Below are 9,354 nucleotides of genomic sequence, written 5' to 3' on the forward strand. Positions count from 1 at the left end.
CTGGTCCGTATCCGTCAAGGGGATGAATGGAAGACTGCATTCAACACCCGGGACGGCCACTATGAATATCTGGTAATGCCCTTTGGTCTCTGTAACGCTCCTGCCGTCTTTCAAGAGTTGGTCAATGACATCTTCCGGGACCTTCTCTACTCCTGCGTAGTGGTGTACCTGGACGACATCTTGGTCTTCTCTCCGGATCTCCAGACTCACCGGAGAGACGTTCGTCAGGTCCTGCTCAGACTCAGGCAGAATCACCTCTTCGCTAAATATGAGAAGTGCCTCTTTGAGCAGACCTCGCTTCCGTTTTTGGGCTACATTATTTCTCAGACCGGCCTTCGAATGGATCCAGAGAAACTGTCTGCCATCGAGAAATGGCCCCGACCGGAGGGGTTGAAGGCCATTCAGCGGTTCCTGGGCTTCGCCAACTACTACCGCCTCTTCATTCCGCACTTCTCTTCCCGGACTGCCCCAATTTCCGCGCTCACCCGTAAGGGCACTAATCCCAGAGAGTGGCCGCCCGAAGCAGAGGAGGCCTTTCTTTCCTTAAAACAGGCCTTCTCTTCCGCCCCGGTGCTGCATCGCCCAGATGGCAACAAGCAGTTCTTCCTGGAGGTTGACGCCTCCTCCTCTGGAGCCGGAGCGGTACTTACCCAAAAATCATCTTCCGGGAGAATGGTAACTTGTGGCTTCTTCTCCAAACTCTTCTCCTCTTCTGAGCGCAACTATTCCATAGGAGATTGAGAGTTATTGGCCATCAAGCTGGCATTGGAGGAGTGGCGTTACCTGCTCGAAGGGGCTCTTCACCCGGTAATAATTTACACTGACCACAAGAACTTGGCTTACCTCCAGCATGCCCAGAGACTTAACCCGCGCCAAGCTCGGTGGTCCTTGTTTTTTGCTCGCTTTGATTTTATTCTTCATTTTCGCCCGGCTGACAAAAACATCAAGGCGGACGCCTTGTCCCGATCCTTTCTGGTGTCTGATCTCGAGGAGGAACCGAAACACATCATCGATCCCGCCAGAGTAATGCAGGTGGCTCCCGTGAGTCTAAATCGTCTCCCTCCCGGTAAGACGTTCGTATCAGTACCTGATCGGGAGAAGATCCTACACTGGGGTCACTCGTCTAAACTAGCTGGCCACGCCGGTCAGAAAAAGACCCTCCAGCTTATTACCCGGCACTACTGGTGGCCTACCCTGCACAAGGACGTAATAGACTTTGTTTCTGCCTGTGTGTCCTGCGCCCGCAACAAGGTTCCGAGACATCTGCCAGCCGGTCGCCTCCTTCCGCTCCCAGTACCTGCTGCCCCCTGGCAGCATATAGCAATGGACTTTATAACTGATCTTCCCGTCTCTGCCGGTTGTACGGTCATTTGGGTGGTCGCTGACCGCTTTTCCAAGATGGCTCATTTCGTTCCCCTGCCAGGCCTCCCGTCTGCACCCGAGCTGGCTAAAGACTTTATCCGCCACATCTTCCGTCTTCATGGCCTGCCTCTCCACATCGTGTCGGATCGTGGGGTACAGTTCACTTCACGCTTCTGGAGAGCCACTTGTAAACTGCTAGACGTCACCCTGGACTTCTCCTCCGCTTACCACCCACAGTCTAATGGTCAAGTGGAGCGGATCAATCAGAACCTGACCAGTTACCTCCGGCACTTCGTTAATGCCCACCATTCAGACTGGGTGGATCTCCTGCCATGGGCCGAATTTTCTTACAACAATCACGAGAGCGAATCTTCCTCCAAATCCCCGTTTTTTGTTGTCTTCGGTCAGCATCCTCGGATCCCATTTCCCGTCTCCACCTCGGTGGACAATCCGGCTGCGGAATCTCTTGTTAACAAATTTTCCTCCATATGGGAGAGTACCCGATCCGCACTCCTTCTGTCATCCGAGCGTATGAAAAGACATGCTGACAAAAAACGTCTGGATCCTCCTCAATTCCGTCCAGGGGATAAGGTCTGGCTCTCGTCCAAGTATGTCCGGCTCAAGATTCCTTCCTATAAGTTAGGGCCTCGGTTCATCGGTCCTCTGGAGGTCATCAGTCAGATCAACCCGGTGGCCTATAAATTGAAACTCCCGGCCAACTTGCGGATCCCTAACTCCTTCCATGTATCTCTCCTCAAACCTGTGGTACTTAACTCTTTTTCCAAGTCTACAGGTACGCCTCCTGCTCCGGTTTCCGCTGAAAACGAATTTGAGGTAGAGAACATTCTGGCCACCAAAAGGGTAAGAGGGAAGACCTTTTTTCTAGTAGATTGGAAGGGGTTTGGTCCTGAAGAGAGAACGTGGGAGCCCCGGGAGAACATCCATGCCCCTCTCATCCTAGCTAAATTTCTCTCTGGCCTAAAAAGGGGGGGGGGCTAAAGGGGGGGGTACTGTAGCGCCGGCGTCCCTGCCCTCTGCTAGGCAGGGACGCTGTTCCCCTCACCCCTCTGCTCCGAGCCCGGCGTCCTCCTCCCGCTCTGCTGGCAGCGCGCGCTCCTTCCCGGCCACTGTGCTTAGGGCGCGCGCGCTCCCTCCCTCTTAAAGGGGCCGCGTGCGCCGTCCTAAGGAGTCCCCGGCCAATGGCCGGAGGACTTCACCATATATAAGGCACCTCCTCCAAAATGGAGGTGCCCGAGCAATGTTGTTGCACTGTTCACTACTCTGCTTCAGCCCTCAGGTCCCGTTGCCAGTTACCTGCCAGATTCCTGCCAGTTTGCTGTCTGATTCCTGCCTGATATTCTGCTTACCTGCCTGCTAGCCTGAGGTCCGATGGTCTGCCTACCGACTCCTGTCAGTCTGTCTAAGGACCAGCTTGCCCGCTCACCTGGGAGCGCTCCTCTGCTACCTGCCTGCTAGCCTGAGGTCCGACGGTCTGCCCTCCAACTCCTGTCAGTCTGTCTATGGACCAGCTTGCCCGCTCACCTGGGAGCGCACACCTGTTACCTGCCTGCTAGCCTACCTGGAGGCTCCGCCATCACGTGCTGTGACCACCTGCCATTCCAGAGTCTCCTGCCCGCTCACCTGGGAGCGCACACCTGTTACCTGCCTGCTAGCCTACCTGGAGGCTCCGCCGTCACGTGCTGTGACCACCTGCCATTCCAGAAACTCCTGCCCGCTCACCTGGGAGCGCACACCTGTTACCTGCCTGCTAGCCTACCTGGAGGCTCCGCCGTCACGTGCTGTGACCACCTGCCATTCCAGAGACTCTCGCTTGCTCACCTGGGAGCACACATCAACCATCTGCCTGCTAGCCTACCTGGAGGCTCTGCCATCACAGGTCGTACCTACCCTTTACCCAGAGACTGCCCCGGTCACTTGCCGTGACCTCCTGCCCGTTCATCCAGAGACTGCCCCGGTCACTTGCCGTGATCTCCTGCCCGTTCATCCAGACTGCCCCGGTCACTTGCCGTGACCTCCAGCCCGTTCACTCAGAGACTGTCCCGGTCACCTGCTGTGACTGCCTGCCCGTCTTCCCTGGTCGCCACCCGCTCCCTTACAAGGACCGCCCCCTTGTATAGTAGCTCAGAGGTTCCGCCTCCCAGACCCGTTACAATAGGCTGTATATAGCATACTAGATGGTGGCCCAATTCTAACGGATCGAGTATTCTAGAATATGTATGCGGCCGACTGGGCGCAATCAGCAGAGCGGTATTTAAATTTGGCGCCAATAATGGTGATTGGTCACGGCCGCGACCAATCAGCAGAGCGGTGTTTAAATTTGGCGCCAAAATCGCTGATTGGTCGCGACCGGCGGTCGCGACCAATCAGCAGAGCGGGGTTTAAATTTGGCGCCAATACTGCTGATTGGTCGCGGCCGGCGACCGCGACCAATCAGCAGAGCGGTGTTTCAATTTGGCACCAAAATCGCTGATTGGTCGCGGCCGGCCACCGCGACCAATCAACAGAGCGGGGTTTAAATTTGCCGTCCATATCGCTGATTGGTCGCGGACGCCAGATTCGACCAATCAGCAGAGCGTTGTTTAAATTTGGCGCCAATCTCGCTGATTGATCGCGGCTGGCGTCCGCGACCAATCAGCAGAGCGTTGCTTAAATTTGGCGCCAATCTTGCTGATTGGTCGCGGCTGACGTCCGCGACCAATCAGCACAGCAGTGTTTAAATGTGGCGCCAAAATCGCTGATTGGTCGCGGGCAGCATCCGCGACCAATCAGCACAGCAGTGTTTAAATGTGGCGCCAAGATCGGTGATTGGTCGCGGCCGCTATTTAAATGTGGCGCCCAAATCGGTGATTGGTCGCGGACAGAGGCCGCAACCAATCAGCACAGCGGTGTTTAACTTTTGCGCCAATCTCGCTGATTGGTCGCGGTCGGCCACCGCGACCAATCAGCAGAGCGGCGTTTAAATTTGCAGCCTATATCGCTGATTGGTCGCGGCCGGCCACCGCGACCAATCAGCAGTGCGGCGTTTAGATTTGCCGCTCATCTCGCTGATTGGTCGCAGCCGGCCACCGCGACCAATCAGCAGAGCGGCGTTTAAATGTGCCGCCCATCTCGCTGATTGGTCGCGGCCGGCCACCGCGACCAATCAGCAGAGCAGCGTTTAAATTTGCCTCCCATCTCGCTGATTGGTCGCGGCCGGCCACCGCGACCAATCAGCGTCGTATTAGTGTGGGCCCGGGAGCGGCGCTGCTTGTGCGGCTCCGTATTAGCGAGGACCGGGGAGCGGTGCTGCCTGTGCGGCTCCTTCTGCTGCGAGAAGCCGGGAGATGAGCGGCTACTCGCAGCAGAAGCATCCCGACCGGCGGCGCCGCTCCCCGGTCCTCCGTTCACACTTGCTGTCGGGAGATCAGCGGGCCAAGCCGCTGATCTTCCGACGTTAGCCGCATGGAGGTCAGCGGGGTAGTTGTGCTGCTAGCGCCGCTCATCTCCCCGCTGCATCGCCGCTGACCTCCGTCCGCCAGATGAGCCGCTAACGGCCGCCATCTTTTTTCAGAAATCCCGCGGCGCTGATTGGCCGCTGCCGGACCAATGAGCGACGCGGGATTTCCAGGACAGACAGACAGACAGACAGAAAGACAGACAGACAGATAGACAGACAGACAGACAGACAGACGGGATAAGACAATTATATAGTAGATTATAGACTGTGTATACTGTAGATTGTGTGTATGTATTATAAATTGTGTGAATATAGCTCAGATTGTGATTATATAGTATAGATTATATGTGTATATATTATAAACCTTGTACATATGTTATAGGCTGTGTGTGTGTATGATAGACTGTGTGTATATACAGTAGTATAAATTGTGTGCATATATTATAGACGGTATAGACTATAGATTGTGTGCATATACAGTATTATAGACTGTGTATACTGTAGATTGTGTGTATGTATTATAGATTGTGATTATATAATATAGATTATATGTGTATATATTATAAACCTTGTATATATGGTATAGGCTGTATATGTATATGATAGACTGTGTGTATATAGCACAGAATGTTTATATACTATAGATTATATGTGTATATAATATAAACATTGTATATATATTATAGTCTGTGTGTGTATATGATAGATTGCGTGTATATAGTATAGACCGTGTATATAGTATAGATTGTGTTTGTATATAGTATAGACTGAGCATATAGCATAGATTGTGTGCATATATTATAGACTGTGTATATAGCATAGACTGTATATAATATATATTATATATGCAATGTACATTAGAAAAACACTTGTTTATCAAGCGAATAGATCATTTATACCAGCATAAAAGTCAGCGTTCTCGGCAACATATAGCCCAGTGTATACAGGAGATAGGCTAATAACATGATACTCTATGGGGACAGAATGATCGTAGTAGCCATTGTTCTGTCCACATCATTATTCGTCAGCCTATAAGATAAGTTCAGTAAACAAGCGACAATTCAGTTGTAGGGAATCGATCGATGCTCAATTAAAGGCCTGAAATTGGTGTAAGTTCACCTTGTTTCTGTGTTTGGCCATATTAGCATTTGTGGACCCACTTTGCCTTGACCAGAATATGTAGATACAGGGCTAAGGTCGCTTATCTGTACCTTATATTTGCTATATAGGACAGTAAAACTCTCACCTAGAGATGAGCTAATCTCTTGAAATTCACTTAGGACAGACTCACTTGATTTGTCCCAGCAGTTCCAATTTGGCCCAAATAAAATTGCTCCAAATCACAAGTGCCCCGATTGTTGTAAAAAGACTAGTGATGATCGAGTATGCCTCATTAACTTTTTCGGCGAGCACTCTCGGGAGCTCGCCGAGTATTTAGGCGTGCTCGGCATTTCATTCATTGTCGCCTGTTCGCCAGGCTATCTCTGCATGTGTCACAGCTGTCTTACAGCCATGACACTTTCAGGCGCGGCGACAATGAATGAAATGCCGAGCACGAAAAAAATACTCGGCGAGCACGGGTTAATGGGGCATGCTCGCTCATCACTAAAAGAGATGCTTATTTTGGTCGTAGATCTCTTTTGACTACAAAGCATCATAAAAGGAGGGGAGTTATAAAACTAATAAAATATGTTATATCCACTCTTCGTAGGACCCCTCCCTTCCCCGGTCCTCTGCATCGCTCTTTGGTTCATTCAATGGCCCCTTCTGGGTCACGTGGTTACGAGTGGGGTAAAGTATGTTACTGACTGATATCAATAAAGGTCATTGCTCCCGAGTGAGGAAGCAACAAAGTCCAGCTCAGAGGACTGGAGCAGAGAAACAAAAACAACTCTATACAGTACAGACCAAAAGTTTGCACACACCTTCTCATGTAAAGATTTTCCTGTATTTTCAGGACTATGAAAATTGTACATTCACACTGAAGGCATCAAAACTATGAATTAACACATGTGGAATTATATACTTAACAAAAAAGTGTGAAATATGTCTTATATTCTAGGTTCTTCAAAGTAGCCACCTTTTGCTTTGATGACTGCTTTGCACACTCTTGGCATTCTCTTGATGAGCTTCAAGAGGTAGTCACCGGAAATGGTTTTCACTTCACAGGTGTGCCCTGTCAGGTCTAATAAGTGGGATTTCTTGCCTTATAAATGGGGCTGGGACCATCAGTTGTGTTGTGCAGAAGTCAGGTGGATACACAGCTGATCGTCCTACTGAATAGACTGTTAGAATTTGTATTATGGCAAGAAAAAAGCAGCTAAGTAAAGAAAAACGAGTGGCCATCATTACTTTAAGAAATGAAGGTCAGTCAGTACGAAAAATTGGGAAAACTTTGAAAGTGTCCCCAAGTGCAGTTGCAAAAACCATAAAGCGCTACAAAGAAACTGGCTCATATGAGGACCGCCCCAGGAAAGGAAGACCAAGAGTCACCTCTGCTTCTGAGGATAAGTTTATCCGAGTCACCAGGCTCAGAAATCGCAGGTTAACAGCAGCTCAGATTAGAGACCAGGTCAATGCCACACAGAGTTCTAGCAGCAGACACATCTCTTCAACAACTGTTAAAAGGAGACTTTGTGCAGCAGGCCTTCATGGTAAAATAGCTGCTAGGAAACCACTGCTAAGGACAGGCAGCAAGCAGAAGAGACTTGTTTGGGCTAAAGAACACAAGGAATGGACATTAGACTAGTGGAAATCTGTGCTTTGGTCTGATGAGTCCAAATTTGGGATCTTTGGTTCCAACCACCGTGTCTTTGTGCGACACAGAAAAGGTGAACGGATGGACTCTACAAGCATGGAGGAGGAGGTGTGATGGTGTGGGGGTACTTTGCTGGTGACACTGTTGGGGATTTATTCAAAATTGAAGGCATACTGAACCAGCATGGCTACCACAGCATCTTGCAGCGGCATGCTATTCCATCCGGTTTGCGTTTAGTTGGACCATCATTTATTTTTCAACAAGACAATGACCCTAAACACACCTCCAGGCTGTGTAAGGGCTATTTGACCAAGAAGGAGAGTGATGGGGTGCTACGCCAGATGACCTGGCCTCCACAGTCACCAGACCTGAACCCAATCGAGATGGTTTGGGGTGAGCTGGACCGCAGAGTGAAGGCAAAAGGGCCAACAAGTGCTAAGCATCTCTGGGAACTCCTTCAAGATTGTTGGAAGACCATTTCCGGTGACTACCTCTTGAAGCTCATCAAGAGAATGCCAAGAGTGTGCAAAGCAGTCATCAAAGCAAAAGGTGGATACTTTGAAGAACCTAGAATATAAGACATATTTTCAGTTGTTTCACACTTTTTTGTTAAGTATATAATTCCACATGTGTTAATTCATAGTTTTGATGCCTTCAGTGTGTACTATATATATATATATATATATATATATACATATATATATATATATTTGACGTCAATGACGTGCGTCCCCCCTTGTGACTGCGTGAGGCTATCAGCGCTGGAAGGGATTGTTAAAAGACCACTGGGGAGCTGCGGCAGCATAAGGGCAGGTCAGGTGAGTATCACATTTTTTATTATTCTAACCGCTTCACGGTCCTCAAAAGTAAACAAATATGGCATCCACTGGCCACCATTCAGCTGGATTCGTGCGAAATTAATCTCCCAAATTTTGAATTCACCAGAAACCAAAATTTTGGGAGGAAATTCATAACTAATTCAATTTGATATCAAACAATTTGCTCATCTCTACTCTCAACTAATCCGTCTTTTTTTTAAGCTATTCTGTTGAGGCATTTGGGGATGTATTTATTGTTTAATATGGACACCCATGGGACAAGTACTTTATGCTACTACGGGGGAGATTTGTTTAAACTGTCTAATAGTGAAACTGCCTGTGTTGCCCATAGCAACCTATCACAGCGCAGCTTTTATTTTTCAAGAGCAGTTTCAGAAATGAATGCTGAGCTCTGATTGGTTGCTAGAGGCAACCAAGACAGTTTTCATAAAATTAGGCCTAATATGTCATTACGGTGTTATAAGTTTGGAAATTCTCCAAACTTATACCCCCAAAGGACGGCTGAAACGTGATGTGAACGCAGCCTTATCTGTCTTGGGTACAGATGTCTGTGACCAAGAGTAATGTGGGAAGACTTTTTTAATTAAATCTAGACAAAGTACCGTCACTGTGACTGAGCGCCTATTAATGTCTTGAAGACTATGTGATGTATGACAATTTCTGATGAAAATTGAAATAAAATACAAATCTAATTTTTTTTTACTTTTTTTTTACACTAAGTGCCATTTTCTGTTTCTTTTACTTGTGTAGATAGAGAACACATATGGAGAATATTCAGGGAGAGCTCAATGGCAGTCTGTTTTTTATATTCCCCAGCTGAATGAAGACAGAACGATGAATTTATATGTTTGTGCCAGTTTTTTTTTTCTTTTTTAATGATTCATTACCCATGCACCTAAATGATAGAGAGAAAAAAAGACATCCTATAAAAAATGGAT

Source organism: Phyllobates terribilis, unplaced genomic scaffold, assembly GCF_046119375.1.
Source record: "Phyllobates terribilis strain yellow unplaced genomic scaffold, ASM4611937v1 Scaffold_5__5_contigs__length_657084704, whole genome shotgun sequence".
In the NCBI taxonomy this organism is placed as follows: domain Eukaryota; kingdom Metazoa; phylum Chordata; class Amphibia; order Anura; family Dendrobatidae; genus Phyllobates; species Phyllobates terribilis.